The sequence below is a fragment of the Opisthocomus hoazin genome, chromosome 9 (assembly GCF_030867145.1).
Source record: "Opisthocomus hoazin isolate bOpiHoa1 chromosome 9, bOpiHoa1.hap1, whole genome shotgun sequence".
Classification (NCBI taxonomy): domain Eukaryota; kingdom Metazoa; phylum Chordata; class Aves; order Opisthocomiformes; family Opisthocomidae; genus Opisthocomus; species Opisthocomus hoazin.
Window position 1 is genome coordinate 4,429,950 of NC_134422.1, and position 24,482 is coordinate 4,454,431.

A 24,482-nucleotide genomic window follows, 5' to 3' on the forward strand; every position below is an offset into this window, starting at 1 on the left:
TTTATAATAAAGATCTTCTGTTCATCATTCTACTTCCTAACTTCATCATCTCAGTTTCCTGGACCAATGCCGTGGGTTGTTGTTCTGTAGCTGATTTACAATAAACAGAAGAAAAACTCTGTAAACTTGCATTTTACTGCCAGTGACACACACTTCAAATTCCTTCTGTATTCTCAATGAAAAAAAGTTACTACAAAGATCTGGAGGAAATGCAGTATCTGGCTTAATCCCTAATTGAAGAAGAGTAGATTGTTACAGAGCCACAAATTATATTGTACATAATGAATTTCATCAGAATACAAATATAACAATATTGCTTTTTGCCTTTCAGCTAGGGAACATCATATTTTAAACTTGGGAATCATTTAGCTTTCAGATTTCTCAAAGTAGTTGCAAGGAGACTTGGAATTTCAAAGTAATTGCAAGGGTACGTGAAGCTCAAATCCAGCTTAATGACAAAAGGGGAGAGAAACTAAGGAAGCTCAATTAACGTAACCAGCGATAACTAGATTCCGTTTCTGGGTGAACAGTATCAGATTAGTACAATGAAATAAAACATTCATTTAGGAAATATCAAGGTTTTGTGGGAAGGTGGAAAAAAGGCCAGGAGATCTCAAGTTCAGGTTGCCGTTACCCCTCTGAAACATCACAGCTCTAAGAGGGCCAAGATGCTGAGGATAACAAAATGACTGAACTTTCCTCATTGGGGTTAGTTTCAAATGACGTCAGATTTTGGAGATTGCATTTAAAGTTGCCCAGTGGGTAAAGCTAGCATATTTAGTTTCAGGAAGAGAATTAAAAAGGCCTAACAGAAATACAACTTATCCCTACCAATACTCTGTGTGCGTAGATATATGCATGTAACAACACTGATTGTCCAGGGAACGTAATCTAGCAAGCAATATAGAAGGTAATTGTACCAGCATACAGGGTTAGATTTGTAGTTGTTATTCCATATCCATGCACTAATCTCTGTAAATACAGGACTAACAAGTTTTCTTGAAACTTGTATTGTGTATCCAAATGAACAAGAACATCTTCTTTGGATAACACAATATAAATTACCTAATTAAGACACGTGATCCCTGTAAGAAACCCACATATATAAAACATGTGCAGCAAACACTGTTTCAGCCCAAATGTGTCATTGGACTTTTTTTTATTTTCAATTTGGGAAAAAAAAGTGTACCACATGTAGACCAATAGTCTCCCAAATTTCCTTTTTCTTTTTCTTTCAATTACGAAGGCATTGTCATTACACAACTAAAACAGAGTGCCTCAAGCTGGGAGATTTGAGATTTATTTTCAGTTTTTAACCAAAGAAAGGATGTTCTCTTCATCTTCAGAAGTTGATACATATCTATGATGTTGTAAACTTATGTATAGCAGCTACATAGATAATTTATATCACTACTACAATTATTGCTGAATAAAATAATAGCATGATACAGAGTAAACATAGCACACACAAACGCAACAGCATGAAGTCCCAAACGGTGAATGTGGTCCTTGAGTACATAAAACTGGAGGTTAACACATAGCAGCAGAAAATTGCTGTCTCCTCTGTGTACAGGGTTGGGGAAGTCATTATAAAAAAAGCAACATTTGGTTCTGGCATTCACACCATATAAAATATGGCAAAAACCCTGGAAGTGACTTAGGAAAAAAAAAAACACTAAAGTTTTTAAGAACTCACCTTAGAGATTTAAACTTCACCTGTTCCATTTATAAAAAAAAATTTTTTTGGTGGAAGCTAGGTTTATTCAAGTGTAAAGAAGAAGAATCAAAATCCAAAGGCTAGAAGTTAAGGCTAAAGAAATTTAAATGAGAAATATTTTAAATACTGAAAAAATTAACATCAGAACAATTTTATTTTTTTTCCTGAAGATGAATATCTCTCAGGCTGAGGCTTTAGAAAGTATTTAAGCTGAAGTACAGATTAGAAATATCTTGGTGGTATTACTAAACAAAGCCCTATGGTCTACAGATCAAGACATCAGAGTAGTCCCTTCTGACCTTTAAATATAAAAGCAGCATTTTATTTAGGACTTTATTATTTGTATCCTGTTAGTCCTAAGAGTTCCCAGTCACAATTAAACCCCGCAATGTGGAAGATCCTGAGCAAACAGAGATTTCATGGGCTGCCCCCAAGAATTTACAGTCTTCAAGCTCAATTTTGCAACCTGCGGTGAATGCAGTTACAAATAAGTGGGATCATTTTCCCAAATTCAATGATAGCACAGTACTGACATTTGTTATAATAGTATTTCTTTCATTTTGCCATCATAGTATTTGGGAGTTCAACTGCATTCCTTGCTAAGTAGCCTATTCTGTTTTGCTCATACAAGACTCCAATTTACCATTCATAATTTCCTAGTTTATTAACTTTAAATTCCTGGTGCCAGCTATTTTATATGGCAAGCCAGAAGGCAGGAAGAGGCCTGTGACAGACACAACACGTACGTGTTCCTGGAAAATATACTGGAGACTCCTGTCTTTGATCTGAACCTCTCTCATACAAAAAGCTCATCACTTTGCCTAGACAAACCCCATTTTCACATTTTAAGGCCTTAAAGTTTCCCAAGTTACCCGGAGAAAGATTTATTAATCTTCATTTTGGCATGCTTGAGCTAATGGGTTGTCCCCATTTGAAAGTCATCTGTTGAAGCAGCCACACTTCCAAGGTCTCTGCCATTTGTTTGAGGTCTAGTGCTGATGTACGTGCTTCTGCCTACCAGTGCCAAGAAATTACACGTACCGTGCTTAAGCAGTACAGTTCATGTCCCCAGAGTTGTTATATTTCTGATCACCACAATAGTTACTAAAAGCTTGTGCTCCAGACTGGTGGGATTCGGTTTCAATTTTTAGCACACTATTTTCACTGCATCCTACGCCCAGCCACAGCTTATCTATCATTTGATTCTGACAGATACATATTTTATATTTTGACAAGCAACCCACTTGACTGCTTTGCTGTGACATCATCTTATCTCTGAGTGTACCAACCTGTTAATAACTTCATTTTCTGGTTGAATTTTTCCAAATTAAATTAAGCAGGCGAAACATGTTAAGCTCACCAAGTCCTCTTAACACTTCTGCTGAAGGGCATCTTCTGATAGCTTGATTTTGAAAAGGGCAGCATACAACCTGTTCAGAGAGGGATTTGGTCCAAAATATCAGGTTCCTGGAAGGTTGAACATTTCTTCCTCAGTGAAGAGATACAAAAAGGACAAAATACAAACCAAACAACAAAAATTCAATATTTATCATCTGTTAACTAATATTCTAAAGATTATATCACTATTTAATGGCACTTGAAGGAAACCCTTATGAGATAAAAAGGAGCAATACAATCTAACAAACTAATTTTCAATTTTTTTTCTGTAGATAGAGAGATGGAAGCTAAATATAGTCCAATGTTAGCATGAAATAATTTTCTCTCTATCTTGCGACAATAAAAAGTCAGGGGAAGCTTTTCTTTCATGTTAATTAAAACAATTTTAGGCAAAAAATCTTCTTCCTAGATATACTATATAATATTCTTAATTAAATATGAGCACTTTCGTACTTATCTTATTCCATAATTAGCTCTTCTGTGGAAGCAATACTACACTGGACATGAAATCACAGGACAGTGACAAAATTTAATTGGATAACATGGACACAAAATCAGAAAATCAGGCTCTTTTCCCAGTTGTGTAGCTCAGAACATTTTTTCCCACTCTGTGCCTCAGTCTGCTGCCATTTAAATCGAAAATGTTGCACCAAGGAGAAGTAAAATCAATATGAAAAACATAGCACAACTACTTTTTTCCAGTTGCATTACAAGCCTAAACACAGAACTCTCAGTTCCTGGACATTTCCCGTGCGTTCAGGTTATTTAAAAAAAAAAAAAGTTGGCATACACAGAGCCATGAGCATCAATCCTGGCACGCTGGGCTACCAGGGGAGTTAAGGAGAGGTCCAAAGCAGCAGAACCATGCTGTGCCCAGAGATGAATCAGCATCTCTGGCATCACCCTATCCCAGGGACTTCCCCAGTGATGGACCTCTGTGCTCCAGACACATCCTGCCTTGGAGAAAGCAGTCTTGGCATGCACCCATACAAAGCCACCAGAACCACAAGAAGGAAAAAGCCCAGCAGCACTGCTCGAAGCTACAGAGCAGCCAAAAGGCTCCAACCTCATCATTTTTTCTTTACACCTATGATCTCCTCTGCACTGAGAGGATGGATGGGGAGTCAAGAGAAAGGCTGATATTATTCCCCTGGAGTTACACCTTTGCAAGCCTGTTCAGAGACATGTACTGCATAAAATACCATTGCATAAATTGCCACTTCTGTGGGACTTCATTAGCATTTGTAGATTGCATTGCTCGATATATATATGAAAATATCCACTTAGGGCCAAATCTTCATTCTGTTCTATTCGAGGAGAGGATAACTTTCAGCTCTAGCAGGGTGTCAGACTCCTACAGGGAGTTTTGCAAACACAGTGTATCTCACTGGGCTTGATACCAGCAAGCTTCAAAGATGCCTAGTGGGAGAAATGCCACCCAGCACCAGAGAAAGCTGTGAGAGTGTGCCAGGGGCTGCCAGAGCTACCCGTGCTCCTGCCTTTCCCTGTCCCAGCTTCTCCCCACTATGAACTTCTCAGCCAACCTGATATACACTGGAAAACACATTAAGACCAGTAACTAGAGCTTGACTTATGATGAACACTTTCGTTTTCGTCACCAATGCTAAAAAAATTTCTAACGATGCTAACAGTGGCTGGATCCCACCCATCACGTTCCTGTAACAACCCTATTTTAAATCATACCGGGTTTTTGCCTAGGAAAGAAGTCCAGAGCCAAGGGAGAAGTAACCTGGGATTAGAGACCAGCTAGAGAAAAGATTGAGCCTTTGAAACGGAGGTCTGTACAGCTTGGGAGCTATATCCAGTAGCTGAAATACATGCCATTGTATCAGGGAGTGGAAACAAAAATAAACAGAAAAAAACCCACCACTAACTGTAACTTCAACTAGTTTAAAATAGATTTAATTAGAACTAATACAAATGCATCTTTCCTACATGGCTGATCTAATCAACACTGGCAGTTTTAATTACAGGCCTATTTAAGGTGAACATATTGCATTACTGTGGAAAAGATGCACAATTTTACATTGTAGGTGTACCTCCTACTTCTCTATCTGTCACATAGGCAGTGCCTTTAATAGCTGTTAATGTTATGTCTCATTTTCCAAGTTCAGTTTTTGAAGTTTCTAAGCACAATCTGATGGAATCCAACCCAAATCTAATAGTTGCAATCTATTTTATTTTTTCCTCACTATTTAGTTTTCACCACAAAGAGAATGACAGGTCTAATATGAGGCTCCTGAAATGTAGTTACATCTAAGCTTCAGCGCTCCAGAGCACATAAAATAAATATATGATCAATGAAATGAAACATGACAAAATGTTTCATATTGATGTTATTTTTCTTTTCAAAACGTCTTTTATGGTTAATGCCCTCAGTCACTTTTTCCATACATTTTCTTTTTTGTAATATATAGCTTTCCTAGTTCTGATTTCAAGTTCAGGGTGCCTGGGGAGAATTGGAAGATTTCTTCAAACCAAGGCTGTTCCTTCAGCCTTTCACATGAGAAAATTGTTAGGCGCATTAAAGTATTCCTGACTATGTTGCATTCCTTTGTTCAGAGTGAGTTTTGGGAACACATCCTTTTCTCATTATATTTCCATAAAATATATTTGATCTATTCTATTCTTAGAATACCTCTGATGTGGTCTGTGAATGGAGCACAGTATAAAAATATTTCTTTTTTTTTTTTTATACGAGACAAAATGTTTCCATTTCTTAGACACGTAAAAAGTCACTATATAGCACTCCACGAAAGTAAAACTTTACAGAAAGTTTTGGTATAACTCGGTGCAGATCACAAAAAGAATCCAGCCTCACAGAGTCCAGTTGTAACTCAGAGCCTCATCCAACGCACACAGATAGTGGCAGAAGGAAAAATAGAAGAGCAGAAAAAAGGAAAGAGAAATAGAGAAGGAATGAGACCTGGACAATACTACTGGGAAGAAAGTTTATATTTAGAAGCACAGAAAGATATTAACCATGTGCCTCCTAGAAAAAAAAAAATAAATCTACTGTAATAGTAGTTGACAATAAAATCACCTTTGGAAAAAGTCTTAATACTTTCAGAGCACAACCCAGGATATTTCCAAATGCAGACAGATGTTTGAAATGTTTACCCGGACAGATCATCACAGCAATTTAGGCATTCCCCCTCCCCCTTCACTTTCCTATCTTCTGATTGTTGTCTTCTTTAGGACCTTGAGAAACACCAAGCAGCAGCCGCTCTGCTCCGAGCAGCTCTTTTCTGCAGCTCGGGCTTGGCTGTTTATTGCTACACCCCTACAATTATGGTTTTGATCAATCTCTTCAGAACCCTTTTTCTCTGAAGTTTTCCGTTTGCCCAAAGAGCGCTGCTCCAACCTGACACGTTGGAAACACGAGGACCGAGAACATAAGGTCAGCACTGGTCTGGATTCACCCCAATCTCGCGGGGAGAGAAATGCCCCCACGCACATGGCCAGGGCAGAAATTGCCCCTTTCAGCAGCCGAGCGTGCCCCCGATTTTCACTCCAGCAATGTCATCTGATGTGAACCGGGAGCTTGCAGCAGCTCAGCTGCATTGGTTACTGACCACAAATGACTTTATCCCCAAGTATAAACAAGGCCTAGCATTCAAACTCATCTGCCGATTCCCTCGCAGCTTCCTACTCACAGTTCACGGAAGATGACTTCTCCTTGTTCCCACGACTGGAGAGCTGGGATCAAAGGCTTGCAGAGAAAAAACAGAAAGCTTTCTTTTTTTTAAAAAAAATCTCAGGTTACAAATGTCTTTGCTTGAACTGTGTTGAGGTGTTTAAAAAAAAAACAAAACAACTAAATCACTGTAGACAATTTTTAAATCTTTAAGCAGGGATAGGCTTGTGGAGGTACCGGCAGCAGCAGCTGCATGGGAGACAGTTTGTTCCTCTTGTTATTCTCATAAATACATATATTTACTGTTGATTGTTTAACAGGCATTTCCTCCAGATGCTATAGGAACAGCCACGGGAAGGCTTCAAATGACTAAGCCAGAAAGCAGGTGAAGCAAGGTGCCTCTGTTTAATGTTTCATTTTCTTTTAATTCTCATCAGAACCGAAAAACATTAGAGAAAAGTTACATAAACAGAAATGTAAAGTCTGTGGAAAAACAATGTTTTTTTGGTTAATCAGTTTATCGCTTTAGAGAAATGAAATATAGCGTACGGTCTCACAATCAGACTGGCGGTGTCTGTCTGAGAGCCTTTGATGTACTGACAGCACAACAGAACTGCCTGAGCCTGCACCAACAGCAGAGACTGGAAAGGTGGGAATTATTCACGTAAGTGTGTTGGCAGGGTGGTGTCATCTACCCTATAATGCACCTGGTTGCTATCACTTTTACTTTAAAGAGCACTAAAATTCAGCTCATAAAATCTAAAAAGAAAAATCATATAAAATGACATATAAGCAGGTGTCACATATGAATAAAAAAGCTTTAGCATGTTCTTTTACACATGAAGTGTACGTTCTCTTTTATCAGGCTTTTCCCAAACAAAAGAATGAAAAACATGGACTACCTAAAAAGAATAAAATAAGAAAAACAAACCCAAAGTCACCCATATTAATAAGTACTGCATGCATAACCGGATCATTCTAGCAAAGGAAATTTTTCTCTCCCCCTTTTGAATTTTTCTTGGGGAACATACAACAATACATTTTCATCACACTGTCCAGTTCTGCACACATAAAGTGACATATACGAAGTCAAACCATTTTCCCCAAGGAACTCTCCATTTCCAGCAGCTGTATTAATTGCTATGCATCACTCCTCTCCCTTCGATGTCCTTGGTCCTGCTGCTACTACCTCGAGAAGCCTTCAACCCAGTGACCTCAACTCTGCCCATTTCAGGAGGTCCCAGCCATGCAAGTAGACCCGTGTCCCAAGGCAGGTGGTCTGTGTCATCCTTGTAAGGGACACTATTTCTTGTCACTATGTTAGAAAGTGGCTCTGCAAACACTGGAGATGCTGATGAGAGCCAAGACTACCCCAGCACAAACCTTCTGGTCAAGTCACTCCTGGAAAAGTGCAGCAGTGCACCCTGGGTCACATATTAATTAAGTTCATCCTAAGTTACCCGGACAGATAAAGCCATTCACTTGAACTCACTTTACCACTGCATGGTTGAAATTCAGACACTTTTCTCCACTGAAGAGGTTCATGAACTCCAGCCCTCACTACAAGCAGCAGAGGAGCCAGTGTATGTAGACACCGTCTCCTTGCTGTAGCTAGGCTTCGTAGCTGTGACCACTCTCACCTTAGTTGCTATCAGCCCTCCCCAACATTCGCAGTTGCCCAGGTGCCCCCATGCAAAGGCTGCCCACACACCAGCAGCCTGGCCACGCTAGTCGAGTACGCGATGGTGCAAAGCCAGCTCCTTACAGACATGGCAGAGGAGAACGTCCCAGTGTACCCTTGAGGATGAGATTTTCTCCACTTCACAGGAAAATGCTCAACAATTTGTCCAGAATAAATGAACAAACAAAAATAAGTCTGAAACGGCTGGGATCAGGAAAGCTTTGCCGTCGCAGTTTCCTCCATCACATGCTGTGCATCTACTTAAGTGCAAGGTAAAGGCCAGCGACAGAGCGAGCACTTTGTTTATTGACATTTCTTCATATCAGCTCAGCTATCTACAGGATCAATTCCTTAATTTGCAACATCTTTTAAGCATGTCAGAGATCAGAAATGAGCCATATCTTGCTTCTTAATAAGTTTCTATATAAATCACTGCCTTATTAAAAACAAAATGAGGTATCCTCCACTAATGATCAAATTCTACAGTTTAGCAATGTTAATGACCCTTTACAGTGGAACACTGAAATATTTTTATAATAAAGGTTATGACTTGCATTGTATTTATTGTAAGCAAGGGTTTTATATTTAAAAAAAAATCAATATTTTAATATGTAACACCTAAATATATGACCTTCCTATGGCAACATTTCAAAGAATGTGTGTGTTCCATTTCTTTTTTTTTAAAAAAGAAAAGCTCACTCTTCAGAAAGTAGTAAATATTCTAGAAAGCATGTTAATCATGAAATCTTGTAAACCGAAATCTGTTCAGGGCAAGGGGAATCTATACGATTTTCAGCAAGCTGCCTTTGTTTCAGATGCACTGGTTCACGTGTCAGCACGCCAGTGTATCATGCCTGGTTACATGTGTCTTGTTGTGTTAAAAGTATGTTCCTGACATACCCAGGCCCAAAGCCCTATCTCCATTATGTGTCAGGCTCCCCTTTTGAAGACCCTTAACTTTTATTTTTTGTGTTGCACAAATTTGTCAACTATAGAGCAAGACTGATGCCCTCTTCCGTCACTGGTCCCAGTAGAGACCGCCCAGCAAGACTCTTGCACCCACCAGGACTCCAAACACGCTTAAATCATATGTGGCAACAGTCCAAGCAAAGAGAGAAAGGCTGTACAACAAACAGCTGTATCAGCCGAATACGACAGCGTGGCTTGATTCGTATTGCTTTCCCAGAGCCCGCCCTGAAAGCCCTGCTCCTCACTGGAGAAATGATGAATGCTTACATTTATCACCTGTGCAAAATATGCTTCCATGTGAAATGCTCACATCAGCTTCCCGAAGAAAGGCTACGTGGGTGCAGGAAGGTGGCTGGCTTTCTTGGAGGGGTGCATTCAGGTGACTCTTTGTGCCACAGATGGGTCAGCTACAGGACATGGTTTGCAGTGGGCACAGGGGAGGCTGGCAGGCAGATGGTGGGCAAAACTTCATGGTTAACTAGAAATCCTGCATAAATTCAGCAGACATGGACTCTGATCCCAGTGAAAGCAGTCTAGGTAGGATTATTGTTCTACAACACAGTTCTCATCCAGCCATCAGAAACTCAGACACGTGCCAGTCTCTAGTATCCACCTTTGCTTCTGTTAAACTTGAGTAAATTCGTCAAAATATTTTGCTTCTCTCTTCCTCTGAAATACTCTGAATTATAATTGTCCCAGTACACAGGACTGACTCTGGGATAGCTAGAAATCATCAGTAAATGGAAGTTTCGTTTCAAGCACATTTTGAACTTCTTTTCCTTCTTACGTACCAATGCTGAAACATCAAAACTCTCATCATAGGGCTCAAGACTGAAGTCTGTATTTCGGTAAAATGATAACTTTTTCTCTTTATTATGGATGTAAAATAGATCAGAACTGTTGTATCAAATTTTTATGGGGCTACAATGGCAACTTGACAAGTGTCAAACATCTTGTGTGTTAGGGTTAGATTTTGTTAATTCCCTTTTAAGCCAGGGCACAAGATAAAGGCCCATGGTGGCAACAGGAATAACTCTCATAAACACCCAACCAGTACTTAATCATATGCGTGTCCTCTCTATATACCTGACAGCCATAAATTGGAAATATCCTTGAGTAAGTCTAGAGAGCAGTCACCTGAAAAAGTCTACAGCTCTGTTATTTTCTATAGTATTCATCGACACTATTCATCTCTTCCAGTGAAAAGCAAACATACTATCACTTAATATCATATCGAATAAAGCTGCACAGCCATAAGCAGAAGCAGCAATGTATTAACTTTTTGCATTCCTGCACGAGGACTATCTCTCCTCCGGGAACAGGATGGCAGACCTGAGGTATTTACATTAAAAATTACTTATACAAGCACAAAAGCAACGTAAACGCGTTCATTAAGAGAAGTCCTTTGTACAGCTGCCTTTGCAAGTAATCTTCCATATTTGGGCCTTGAGGTAACATACTTCAGAACTGACAGAAACCGATTTTATACAAACAAGAAGTAACAAAAGAATGACGAATCAAGATATCAATCATAATTATGTCAGAAATAAGTGTTTCTCCAGCAACAGTAGTTGATGTGCACTTTTCTCAAATTCATAAAAAGTAACAGGTATTACCTGTTGGTGCAAAGTTTTAACAGGAAGTCCTGACTTTGGAAGTAGTGATATGCATGCAATAGGGGTTCATAAAGGTACTTGAGCAGTTAAATTTGAATAAGTCTGAAAATTTCACCCACTGACAAGAGTCAGACTGGGCTAAAATACAGTTACTACTTCATACTTATTTCATAATTCAAGCTACAATTTTTTATTATTACAAGGCTCCATATGTCTGCAAATTATCCCACTACCCTCATTTTCAGCTGTCTTTCAAATAGCTGAGCAATTTGTGACCCAGACATGGCAAGACCCTGATATAAAATGGGGTTCTAGATTAGGACTTTTTGAACTGCACTAGAAGTTTTCCAAAGAAAATTTGAAAAGGCAAATTTGTTAGTCTGAAGCTAAACATGTTTTTTTAATGAAATTGACTGATTTACATCTTGCAGCATTCCCAAAAATCAAAAATAATAAACATCTCAGACTTGCTGCCTCTGTAGCTGGACAGGTTTCCCACAGCCAAATCCTTTGATGATACTCTTTGGACTTTCTATTTTAAGAAGTCATCCCTTATCGCTTCTCTCTGGAGGCAAACTCTTTTGCTCTCCTGCCAATCTTCTTCTTGACCTTTATGTTCTGTATACTTGGCCCTTCCATCTCTTTTCCAAGGTCCTGTTTCTCTCTTTCTCCTTCCGCACTGCTAGACCCTCTTTATTTCCAGTGACAGTAATCCCCCCTCATTTGCCAGAAGACCTCTACTTCTGCCCTGGTTGCCAAACTATTTAATCTTCTAGACCTTCTTCACTTTGCCAGAAGATTTCTCCAACTTCAAGAGAAAGTGACTGCCAAGACCACCCCATGTACTTGCACTAGTATAACAGCCAGTATTGATACAACTGGATATATTAACTGCAGGAACCAAATGTAGCAGTAAAGGCCTATGTTAATATGATGTTGAAGTTATACGTAAACATTGACCTTAATTGCACATCAAGAGGAAATTACTTTTCAAATGCTATAGCTAATAATTTTAACTCAATCTAATTTCCAAACCAAAATATTATGTTAAAGAACACAAAGAGATAGTGGAGACCACCTTTTTTTGTGTGGAGAAGAGAGGTCTGCTTAGTAAACACCTCTTTACCATGAACACCGTAAAAATAGCAATATGGTTCGGTCATCTGCTTTGTACAAGTTCTACGTGAACTCCCTGTTGTTTGTTGCAATAGCTGCAAGATAGTACCCAACAACACCTCGCTCTTCAGCAAACTCATTGACATAGTTCTTAACAAAAACTCTAACTCTCACTGAAGATTATTTATCAGATTCCTCCATGCCACGTGCCAAAAGCTGTCCATTCCCAGGGACTAAGGGAGGATGTTCTTTTTGGCCTCAGACAGAGACCTTATCTTTACATACACGTATTACTGTCTCCCAGCTACAGCAATACATCTCTATCCACTCCAGCCAGATTAATATTTAAACATGATGACGTTGTCACTCAGAAGTTTCAGGATGGATTACCGTAGTTCTCATAGTCACAGTAGGAAACCACTAACTTAAAAATAATTACAAATCTTTCAAAGTACAGCAAAGCAGAAGCAGAGGCGACCTCCAAGCCCACCATCCTTACATGCAGCCCTCCTTCCATTGAATATCAAGTTAGGTACTCCATTTTACTACGAGTTTTCAAAATCCTTAGAGGGACAAACATGCTCTGTGGGCTCCATCACCCAACATGAACACACTTGCGCTTGAGAATTGCCTTCAGATAGGAACATAACCAAGAATCGAACTCCTGGAGACAGATAAAGTGGTTCAGGCAACAGAAAGAGACTCGCTCCTAAAAATATAGCAATGATTAGAATACCAACATTTCTGAAAGCTTCTAATAAATCTTGTTTTATTGACCTACAGCAGCTTCACAAAAACAACACCATAAAATAGACAACTCCACAACCTCTCTTCATAGAATGGGAAAAAATAATACATGCCTACTTTGCAAAATTTTGAAACCAAAATAATGAATGCTGTATAAGTACCTGTACTCATACACGAGTCAACTGATAAAAGCAGTTGAAGTTAGCCAAAATGTCTTAAAATACTCTGTGTGCCTAAAGTGAACTCTCTGCAGTAGAAGAATATAATTTGCTTAGCTCAGAACGTTTTAGCCTACGAGCCGTTCTCAACCTTAAAAAGACCTGTAAAATCTTAAAAGCGTATTATGGGTTTGAGGGCCTTCAAGCTCCCCCCATGCCAGTTTTCACCTGGCAAAAGTACCCATCTTAATCTTCGCATTCACATTTTATGCAGTAAAGTGGAATAGCTTTCTGTTTGGGGAATAAAACCCCCTCCAGCTAAAGAAAATTCTCGCATTACAGTATGTTAAGAGGAATCTACTTCAATTGTGGTCAGTTGTCATGGAGAAAGGGGTGGGAGAGGGGAGAAAAGTGTATTCTCATGTGAAAACCTTTCTCATTTGAAAAAAAAAGAAAAGAGAAAAAGAAGTAAAACACAGACAAAACTCCAGCTCCCCTCCTTCCTGCGCCTGACATTTTATGCAAAGTAGGTGAATCTGGAACTAGAGATCATTTAAAAAATACTCATTATTCTATTTATGTACATAAATGTGGTTGTGTAAAAGTATAACAGGAATGCAGTCACAATTGGTTTAAGCAATTTTCTCTTGGCAAACCACCATAAAAAACAGGGGCGTCATGGCGCCACCAGAATCCTAAATTGTGGCAGAGAATCATCAGTACACATGGCATTAATCTCTGTCTCCTTGCAGGAGACACCCTTGCCTGAATTACTGGCCTGTCTCTTAAATCTAAGACGTTGTAACTTGAGTTTAAAATGACACCGTAAATAAGATACACTCTCCCTCCCCAACAAAAAAATTACCTACTTTATTAAAAAGACACGTATTTCAGACAGTTTACTCCCGTTAGCGTTCCTCATTGCCAAAGCACACTGAAAGTGTAACACTAATAGGTTAATAATAGATCATGTAATCTTCAGTATTCATATTGGACATGATTCAGACTACTGAGAGACTTTTTAAATATATACATATAATTAGTTAACCCATTGGTATTACATTCTTGTTACTTTAGACTGATCACAAGACTGTAGGGATCTCATTATACCATAGCAGTTTATTTTCCCTAGCGACCCAGAACGCTTAGATGTCTTTTAATATCTGGCTATTAATCGCTTACTAAGTTTTCAAATCTTCTTTTTCCTTCTTCCAAATTTAGGCAGAGTTTTGTTAATAGAGCAATTTAAAATATCACCATTCTCTTTGCAAATTTCTCTGTGACTTGTAAACATTTTTAAAATGTTCTACCAGATGAATTTCATGTCTCTTAAAGGAAACTCTGTCTCTATTTTAGTGGAAAAAAAAGATAAAAGACTGATAGTTTGGGAACACCCACTCAAGATAAAATAAGGATCCTGGAAGATTTCCTGTGTGGGTTAATGGAGGCCAGACCAATGGTAACCGACCTCAGAGTCCCCAGATGAAGCTTCTTGTTTGTCCTCAGATTATTTATGTATTTTTTTAAAGGATGCTTCAGTATGCAAAGCTAAGTTTGTCAACCCTGATATGGTGAGAGTCCAAAAACTGTCACTGATAAGTGCAACCCTTACATGCACTTAAAAAAGAAAAAAGGAACTTGAAATGGAAATATTTTAGTTGATTTTCTTATACTCTACATAATGCAGCATTGCCAAAAACATACTAACATAATTCAGAGACAGTACAACAGCATAGCATTAGCATATTAAAAAATTAGCAGATATAGGTATTTTAAATGAAACTTACCCACAATGACACATGTTTAATTCAGACTGAGAGCCATGGTGTACTTTTCCCAACAAGTTATATGACTGCACTAGTCTTAAAAAGCTATTATTTTAGGTACCTCGGAAAAAAAGAGGGGGAAAAAAAGTGTTAAAGATCCATACACAGGGTTTCTGCAAATGAATATGATGTATTCCAGAAACAACATGCATTCACACAGACACTCAATAAGAAAGGGACTGTTTACTCAGTTTATAGCTTAAAAACCACTAGGGACTGTGTTCCAGTATGGGAAATTTTAGTACAGTGCATTGTTAATACAAAATAAAAAGCAAGCCTGGGAAGTTAGGATTATATTTTTTTGAAAATTCTTGTTTGGACCATTAAAAAAAATATTGCTTTCTAATGTCAAAGTACGAACAAATACTTTTTCAGATGAATAAAATCTGTAATCAGTTAGATAAGAGCAATATGCCTTTTTCTGGCATTTAATCAAACAATGAAATCACATACACATTTCCTGACACAAATGACAAATGATGTAATAATCTGAAGGAGTTTCTCTATCTCCTTGGAACTTTGCATACTTGACTTGTTTTCCATATTTTGTGACTTTAAATGGTGGGAAAATTATATTAAAATGCTTGTAGCAGTTCCTCCAAACTAGCATCCTTTTTGTTTTATTGTATTTAATATAAAAGCAGCAATTATTTGATTTCAAAGTTATGAAAATATGTACCTTATGAGAAAACAAGCAATTTAAGCTTTAATTGGTGTCATTTTTCACAGAACTGGCAAGATTCTTGCATCCCTGGCATGTTGTTTTCTATAAAACTGCAGAGCTGCTTTCAATGAATGTTTTACGAATGTATAAGTTGTTACATGAAGGTATGCAAGTGGATGCCTGGAAATATAAGATTTCTAGGGGGATTTATCCACAAAAGATGCATTTCATTTCATAGTGTATATACTGTAATTTTTCCTTAATATTCCTAATGTGCTTTGCTTCCCATTAAACATTTCTTCCATTCTTGTATGGGAAGAAAAGGGAGGTATGCAAGAGGGATATTTTGCACAGAAATAGAGACAAGGAGGTGGGAAACAACAGCAAAAATCTGCTTTGAAAAAATTATTTTATGGACATTTTTTGTGTAAAATTAGACTCCCTAAACAGTTGGCTTTCTTTCTTTCTTCTTCTTCTTACTGAGAGGTTCAATCACAGAATCACAGAATGGTCGGGGTTGGAAGTGACCTCTGTGGGTCATCAAGTCCAACCCTCCTGTCCAATCCCTAATTTAACTTTCCTCCATGAAGCATGTAATACTCATGCCCTTATCTGTTGTGGGCATGATTTCCTTTTTTAATTTATTTAAAATTGTACCCACAAGATGTGAACTACAGGTCTCCAACACTAGTTCCTGTAAAGATGTACAACAAGAGACAATCCCAGTTAAAGAGCCTGGCCCAGTTGTGCAGCTATCCAACCCCACACTAATCATGGAAAGGAGTATATGACTGTAAATATCAAGACACCTGAAGTGTTACGATGGCCCAGCCACAAGAAGAAAGCTTGTGTAGACTCAGAGATGACCACAAACCTGAGAAGTGGCCATAACTGTTGTCAGCACTGGGGCCTTAGAAAGGAGCAAAAGGCCTCATAGATGCCATGTCCTGCTCTGCCACTCTTCTTCAATTCCCTGTCAGAAGCTTGGAGGATCAAGCTAGGAAGGGGCCTCACTGGTCCGTGGTAGGCACCTCCAGCAATAGGGTATTTCACGAATGGGTTGGTCCAGGACTTGGTGCTGTCCCGGTGTAAGAGAAGGAGTAGAGCTGTGTCAAGAAGGGTGTAGAGGAACGATGTTACTGTGGGTCCGTCAGCCCCACAGCAACATGGAGCATCCTTAACTCTCTATGGGGTCATCGTTCCCTTAGCACAGAGACAGCTGCCACCACTCAGTGAACACACGTAATATCAGAATTTCAGCGCTTTGCTTTAGCCAGCAGATACTTAGACATGACGTCATCCAAAAGGATTTCAATAAGCAAACATTTCACCCTGAACATGGGCCAAACTGGTGAATTAATTCGTTCATATACCCAGGAAATTATTTCTTCCAGAATAACTATGTTCCCATAACAGCCTGCCGTTGCCACTGGATGTGGAGTCTGCCTTATACAGTCAGCCACACGTGAGGTGGTCAGTGTCTCACTGACAAGTTACCACATGGGGAACATCAGCACATCTCAGTCTCAACCAGGAGGGCACATTGGTGCTGAGCACTTAATGAAGGGTTCACGGCCATTTAGTCTGTAATTGCTCTGTTCTAGGTTTTATGAGGTAGACACCAATACCTTTGGCTCACAGGTGATTCTACTCAACCGTGTGTTTACTGGAACCACTGGTGGGTACCTGTAAAATACCCAGACACAGTGACAGGACCTGCAGCCTCTCCTCTACCCATCTAGCTCCTCATACATACCCCCTTTTACATCAAAACACCTACTACTGCAACTTTCTATCTGCCTGTGACCATTTCTTCTTTACACTTCAACATTTTAATTAAAAAGCAATAAAACACTTTAATTTGAGGTTTGTACATAAAAACACAAGTAAAAATGGTCTGAACACTGGGCAAATACTATTGAAATCTGAGCTGAAAGGCAGTTAGAGTAACTTTAACCACCTGAGAAATGCAATAATCACCCTGAACTGCACAGCCTGGCGTGTTTTATTGCCATTATAAACTGCAATTTATACATTAAAATAAGGAAAACAGTCAGACCCATCCATTTATGAGCTATAATAAATACGGTTATGACATCACTGACAACCAGTCACAAACTTCCATACACATGCGGAGCTCTAAAGCAATTTCACCATTACCTTTTAAATCTGTTTTCTATCAGCACACGTGTATTTCTTGGGTGCGCACACAGCCACAGGCCTGACTCAGCAGCGGTGTCTTCATGGGTCTGAAGGCGTCCTGCATTCTGCAAGCTTTTGGTCTAACTTTTCCTTTCACGCCTCTCACACCCATCCAGCCCTCACTACACTTACCATCTCCTATCTTCTCCATGATACCCACACAAAAAAAAAAAAAAAATTCTGAATGTTAGAGAATCATTCCTAAATTTTTTTTTTTTTTTTTTTTTACAACTCTCAAAACATCACCTTAACAGAAACTGGGAGAAAAGTTGCTTCAGGGAAACCTCTAAAATGGCTGTTATAGCTCTCTTGAAGTTCCTCTGTTTGAGAGAGAAGCATTCCTCAACCATTTACGCTAAGCTGTTGCACTCCAGAAGAGTTAGCCGTTGCATGCAGCCTTGAATATTGCTTTTGCTAGATTTCTCCTTCAAACATAGCCCCAACTTTTGTTCTTTCCACTGTTTCAAGTTTCTTGGAGGAGGAGAGTTTCTAAAATGAATAAATCGTACCTCAGGTAGCTCTTCTCTAAGAGCAAGCTAACAGGATAAGCCTATAACAGAAATATAAATCAACAGCAAAACTTTTTATTTTTAGAGAATGTTTTTCTCTCAGAACCAGCAGTGCAACAATTTCCACGTCTTCTGCTCAACCCCTTCGCTAATGAAACCTATCCTGGGTCCCTCTGCATTACAGCTGCCAATGCCTTTGTCACATGCACTGTGGCTTCATCTGGATCAAAGATCTTTGACTTTATCCTCGGGCTCCGATAAACCGGAGCTAAGCTGGAGAAGGCGAGCTGTGGTAACAGTTGCATGGGCCTGATCCAGCAGTGGCTGCCAAACATGAAGGCCCCCTACAAGGAGGACAACAGCTGAAGACATTCAGATCAGAGGAATCTCGCTGTGCTAAAGCCAAGAGGAGCTGGGAGTCACAAGGCGAGGAGCAGCCATCAATTTGGTAACATGCTGTGTGCGAGACAGGCTGGAGCAAAGCACCAGGGTGACCTGACAGATTCACCATCACAAGCAAAGGCTAAATACCAAGCAAGGGAAGGAAGGAACACACGTCGTGCTGGAGAAGACACAGCTTTTGATATGCCTAGTTAAACACAAGGTCTTGTGAGATTTAACGGCACCAACCCTGTTTTTTTACATTTTATCCCTCCCACTCAATGCATCTTATGCTCCTTCTGTTCCTACCTTCATAGCCCAGTGGTGGTTGCTTTTTTCTCCCCACCTTTTTGCTTAAATCAGCCAGACTATCCTACAGAATGTATTCATGATTTTCACTCTGCACAGAAGGAACTCATCTCACCAGGGATCACTCTTCAAACTCTCCACCTTTCTCTTGCCAGGCATCAATCTCAGTTCTTGGTGAAAACTTCTGGCACCAGAGCACCAGCAAATGGACACTGGTCAAGCAGACAAATGGACCTAACAAAACACTGCAAGTACCTCGTGGCCAGCAAAGGTAGGATGGCATAGGTATCTTGATAGGAGAACAGCAGCGAGATAAGGTAAAGCCTTTTCACAGGCCTTTACAGCAATTTCCCCTGAAGACACAGTATGGTTATCTGCACACAGAAGGATCTTAGCAGTTGACAAGACTCAAGATGTTTGTCTTTACAACACCCCTCTGAAGTAGATAAAGAGAGTACTATTTTTACCACTTTGAGGAAGTAAAACCGAATAACAAGTATACGGTGTGATTTTTCCATGGTTGTAGAAACCATGGACAACAATGGCAACTATGGAAATCAAATTTCAGGTGACTACTTCTATTCTATGCTGCCTACGGTATATACTTCAGAGCAGTCCATTAACAGCAAGGGATACTTTTGGTCCCCTCTTTCTCTTCCTCTTTCAAAGAAATATGGATGCCTTGTTTGGTCTTCAGCACGGAATGCTTGCTGATACCTGAAATACAAGAACCAAGACTTCCACCTTGAATCAGAGGCTTGAAAGAAAAAAGCACAGAGCTCTTCAGCCTGACTCAGTACTTTACAGTAAGACAGCAGAGAGAATAAAGTCCACATCTAACACGCTTCTGGCTTTTAATATATCACATTATTCTCATTGTAACCACTACAATGGAAATAAAAGCAAGTGTATAAGATGAAGTTACACTTCAGATTAAATCAGCTACCTACATCAGAAGAGATCTCCTGGATGAACCACGGACGGTAGGAAAGGTGCTTTGTCTTCACCACTGGAGTATCACCTCTTCTGTTCAGCCAGGTTTGTGCCAATATCTGAACTAAAGCTGAGGGTACGATTTCTGTCTCTGACTTCACCTGCCCACCAATACAGAATATGATCTCTCTTGTCATATCTGAGGTTTCACTTTACCTTGAAAATCATTGGCAGATGTGGATTTCATTCCACTAACTTTTTGCTTTCAATCGAGGAAGACACCAGCCAATTTGTCACCTATGTTGCGAAGTTCCCTTTAGTGAAAAAAAAAAAGCCATGAGAGGAAGGGGATAAAATTACTCCTTCTTTCAGTGTCAGTTCTTACTGCAACACACGTTTCTTTTCTGGTGCCATCCTACGCTGCATCAGGTCAGTAAGATCCCACGAAAGCCCAAGGAAGGCTTCATAGTTTGACAGCAGACACAGTGGCAGGCTTAAAGTTTTGTCAGGAAAATTACTTTTTGACCACAAAAAAGAGCTGGGGTAAGTCCATTGGGAGGGTCTCTGCAAAGCAATGGTTAGCATAGCAAGGTTGCTAGAACATGTTGACCTCTTCCAACCTCTTCATGGCACTGGTTCTCACCAGTTGTGTAAAAGTAGTCCCGTCACTACGGAAGCTTTCTTTTTCATTTTGAATGTGTGTTAATATTTGACAGGGTTCATTCTGAATGGCTCCAGTGGATTTGGATGACATGCTGCTGTTGGGAGAAAGGAGAGAGAAGCAAGTAGTTAACAATAATCAACATTGGTGGTTAGTAAAATGCTACTGAGAAGATGCTAAGAAGAGAAAATGGAGATGATTTCTCAAACAAAAATAAAGCTTTCTCCAGCCTTCATTGTGCATCAAAACCAGGAAAGAAATGCATTTCTAGAACATCAGCAAGTGAATCTGTCTCCTTGTGCTCATAACTGAGCAAAGGCAGATAGGAGACCAGGCAGGAGAAGCGCTGCTCTTAATCTGGCATAATGCATGCATGCATAGACACATGGACAAGCACCCACACAAACCTCGTGTTTGTGACCTCAGTGCTCCTAGCAAAAGAAGTCACTTTGACAGTCTGAACGTTAGGAAAATTTGTAATACAAATTCAAAATTTCAAGACTGCTTACAAGAATAGTTATGTGCATGTGTCTATGAAGTATAGACGTTCTTCCAGAAAAATATAGGTTGTCTTATAAACTGGAAATTTACTTATCTTTATGGACTTTTCAGCACTAGCACATAGAATTGTTCACTGATACAGAATAAATTCTCACTTTCATCAGAAAATCTTTTCTTAGTTAGAAAAAAACCTCTTTAGTGCTCTTTATTAATATTTTTAATAATTTAAAATGTTGATCAGTTTAATGTATCCTAGATATCTAATTATTGGCAGAGCTTCACTTACACATTGCTAATGGGACAAACATCATCTTGCCACATTAGTTTTTATTTGGGGAAAAATATCAAGTTACAACAAATGCAGTGTGTGAACTAAAATTCAGAATATTTGACCATTTCATGATAGCCAACGGAGAAGCAGAGATTACCTTCTCTCAGAACACTGAGATACTGATCTTCTCAATACCTGATATGTGTTATTTGCTACCTGAACCAAATGTTCCTTTGCTGTAGTGCTCTTGTTCTTTGGTTAGATGATCTAAGCGGGTGGCTACTGTGATTAACGTGCTTTGGCTTTGCTGTTCTCTGAGGGACAGTGGAAATGCCTTAGTTGGTGCAAAAGGCAGGCTGCAAGACGGTGGAAATCAGACCAGCAGAATGATTAGGAATTTAAACCTTTTCTTCTGCACTGGAGCAAGCACTGTGTATGACTTAGTATACGGAGAAACACGTTAATATGTCTAGCCTTTTTCTTAGTATCTGAGGCAATAAAACAGTGCAGGTAAATTTTAACTCCAAATTCAGGCTTCTCTGAGATCTCCAGTGAAAATGAATCTGTACAGTTGTTCTGAACCTAGCCTTAATCTTGGAAGGACACATTTGTAAGCTTAGCTATACCCTAGTTGAACAGCACCGTTTTCATCAATAGGATTCATCATGGGACGACTTAGAAACATTAACACTAATTAAACACAAGCATAAAACTCTTTGCAGGATTGAGACCTAAGCGACTTCAATTTCCACTAAAAATTATTTTCGTTTCATAATTACAGCACATTTTTGCTACTGGCGTGGTGCCTGATCTCCACTTAAACTTATGGAGACAAAACTCCTTTACTGCAAGTGGCTTTTCAGAAATCCAGTAAGAACAGTGGAAATATGTGTACTTGACTTTCTAGATAAGATTTGGTTTCCGAGTTGTTCTTGGTTTTAGTTCATTATTACCATGACTCCACTAGCAGCCCTGTACATAGTCTGACTATCATTTGTATTGGTTTTATGTCTTATGGTCCACTAGAAACCTATTATAATATCCATTTGTGTGTTACGAAGGCACCACTTTGACTTGCCTCCTTGCACAGCAATGGTTGTTTAGTATACTGTGAGTTTCCCCAAGCCCCTGTCTGAGCCATGATCTATCACACTCTGCTAAATCCAGGTGGGTTTGGGACATACTCTTGTGTTCCAGAGAGTTCATTTGATCCACCTGATCCCCAGAGTCAGCTGGGTTCACTGCCAGATTTACAGCAACCCATAAAGACATGTGCATATCAAAGCCTACCAATCACTAAAAAAATTGAATATTCAGGTCAATGTAAATTATTTTTTCCTAACCAAAATTTTGTCTTGCATACTGCAAACTCCTAATAATTAACAGCTCTACAAAGGCAAACAATGTTATTACTTATAAAAGCAAAGCTGAGGGTCTGCTGTCCATCACGTATACTGTATTTTATCACGGGCATACCCAGAACCTGTCCTGGAATATTACCAGTTTCAGGCCATGACCTGCAACACTAAAAAGCTGAGAAAGAAACAGATAAAAGGAGTTAATATTACAGGCACACCATGGCATTCCTATGGAGCCTCCCCTCAAAGAAAAAAAATCCTGTACGAGGATGTTAATGAGCACAGGCATTGTGCCTCTCCTGAGATCAAAATCAAGTTCCTCCCAAGTTTGAGAAGTGAATATTGGACTCATGATCAGTCTTCTGTGGTTTAAAATCCAAGAACCACTTAGCCAGCTATCTCCCCCACACTGTCAGCCACAGCAGAGAAACACATCTTAGGACTGAGGTAACTGTACTACTAACAACATTCATGTGGGTTTGTTTTTTGTTGGTTTTGTTTTGTTTTTTTTTGAGGGGGGGCAGGGGGAAAACTAGTAATCCCCTCATGAAAAACACACTGCAGGGTTCAATAGCAAAAGCCCTTCTGAGATGATAACATGTTTCAGACCATTAGTGTAAACAACTATATATCTAATATTTCATTTTCTCAGAACACATGCACTTTAAACTTCTCGTGGGCCTTTTCCAACTACTTTTCTAAAATGATAGCATCAAGCCAAGGCCAAAATATTACTCTGTCTGCTCAGACCCGACATACAAATACTGCCATTTATATTGACAAAACAGTTAGGCAGTCTGACCATAGGCGCTGCCACAGGTGCCACAGAGATCTTGTGATCCGGAGCGAGACTGGGGAGCCCAAAGGAGCAGCAGAGATCTAAGGGTGGACAATATACACTTGAGCCTTGCTGCCATCGCAGCCCCACCACCACCGGGCTCAGCACGGGAACCGTGAGGAGCTGAGCACGAGCTATTTCTGCTTTGAATGTTATTATTTGTACTACCGGAGTCCTATTTTGAGTATTTTGAGTTCTATTTTGAGATATTTGAGTACTCTCTTGGCTCTAACATACCAGTAATCTGGGAATATCAGGAAATTTAACTTTAACCAAATCTCCCTTCAAAGATGGTTTTCTTAGCCTCCTTTCGGAAGGTGGATTGAGGCAACTACATGACTCTTCCTGCCATCTCTTTCCACAGTGCACCCTGCTACCTCTGCAACATTGCCAGTTTGGGGCTCTGAGACCTTGACGCAGCCCTCAAATTATGGGATTTGTTCAAAAATACTTTTTTTTTTAATCAAAAGTAATTGAGAGAGTGGGAATGTTTGCTTGTTCTTCTTTATGAATGTGCTTCATATATTTCTTTAAATCTCTCCACATGGGGAATCCACCAGGAGAAATAAATTTTTACATTTTAAAAATGAGGAGAGCTGAAAATTTCATACCACTGAGGTTTGAAGGAAAAGAGAAACATCACTCTACTTACTGAAGCTGACAACTTCATCTTCTTCCTGGGAATGCCAGAGAAGAAGGAAAGTCCAGCAGGACCTTATGACCTGGGAACAGAAGGGGGAACAGAGACTGCCCATCGTGTCTGGATTTTAACTTTCTAAGGCATAATCACGAGTTAAATTTCAGCAGTAACAAATGCTGTAGCACAGCACTCATTTCCCTTTCCCTGTGCTTAATATTTCTGTATCATTGGAGGCCTACTCTTTGACTTCGCAGCCCTACTATGGCATCAAAATATAGCGCCTGATTTGCATTTCCCATAAGGAAATTATTTTCCAAAAAATGTATGTG

The 24,482-nt window shown here is 39.4% G+C and overlaps 1 long non-coding RNA gene across 1 annotated transcript; it reads right to left on the reverse strand.

The window, feature by feature from the left end:
• Positions 1-3,012: 3,012 nt before the first annotated feature.
• LOC142362417 (uncharacterized) lies at positions 3,013-24,219 on the reverse strand. The gene is made up of 4 exons (XR_012765063.1): positions 24,166-24,219; positions 19,902-20,642; positions 14,848-14,947; positions 3,013-3,184 (listed from the first exon to the last, which is right to left on the reverse strand). It is a non-coding gene; the product is annotated as an uncharacterized LOC142362417 (long non-coding RNA).
• Between the last annotated feature and the right edge of the window lie 263 nt (positions 24,220-24,482).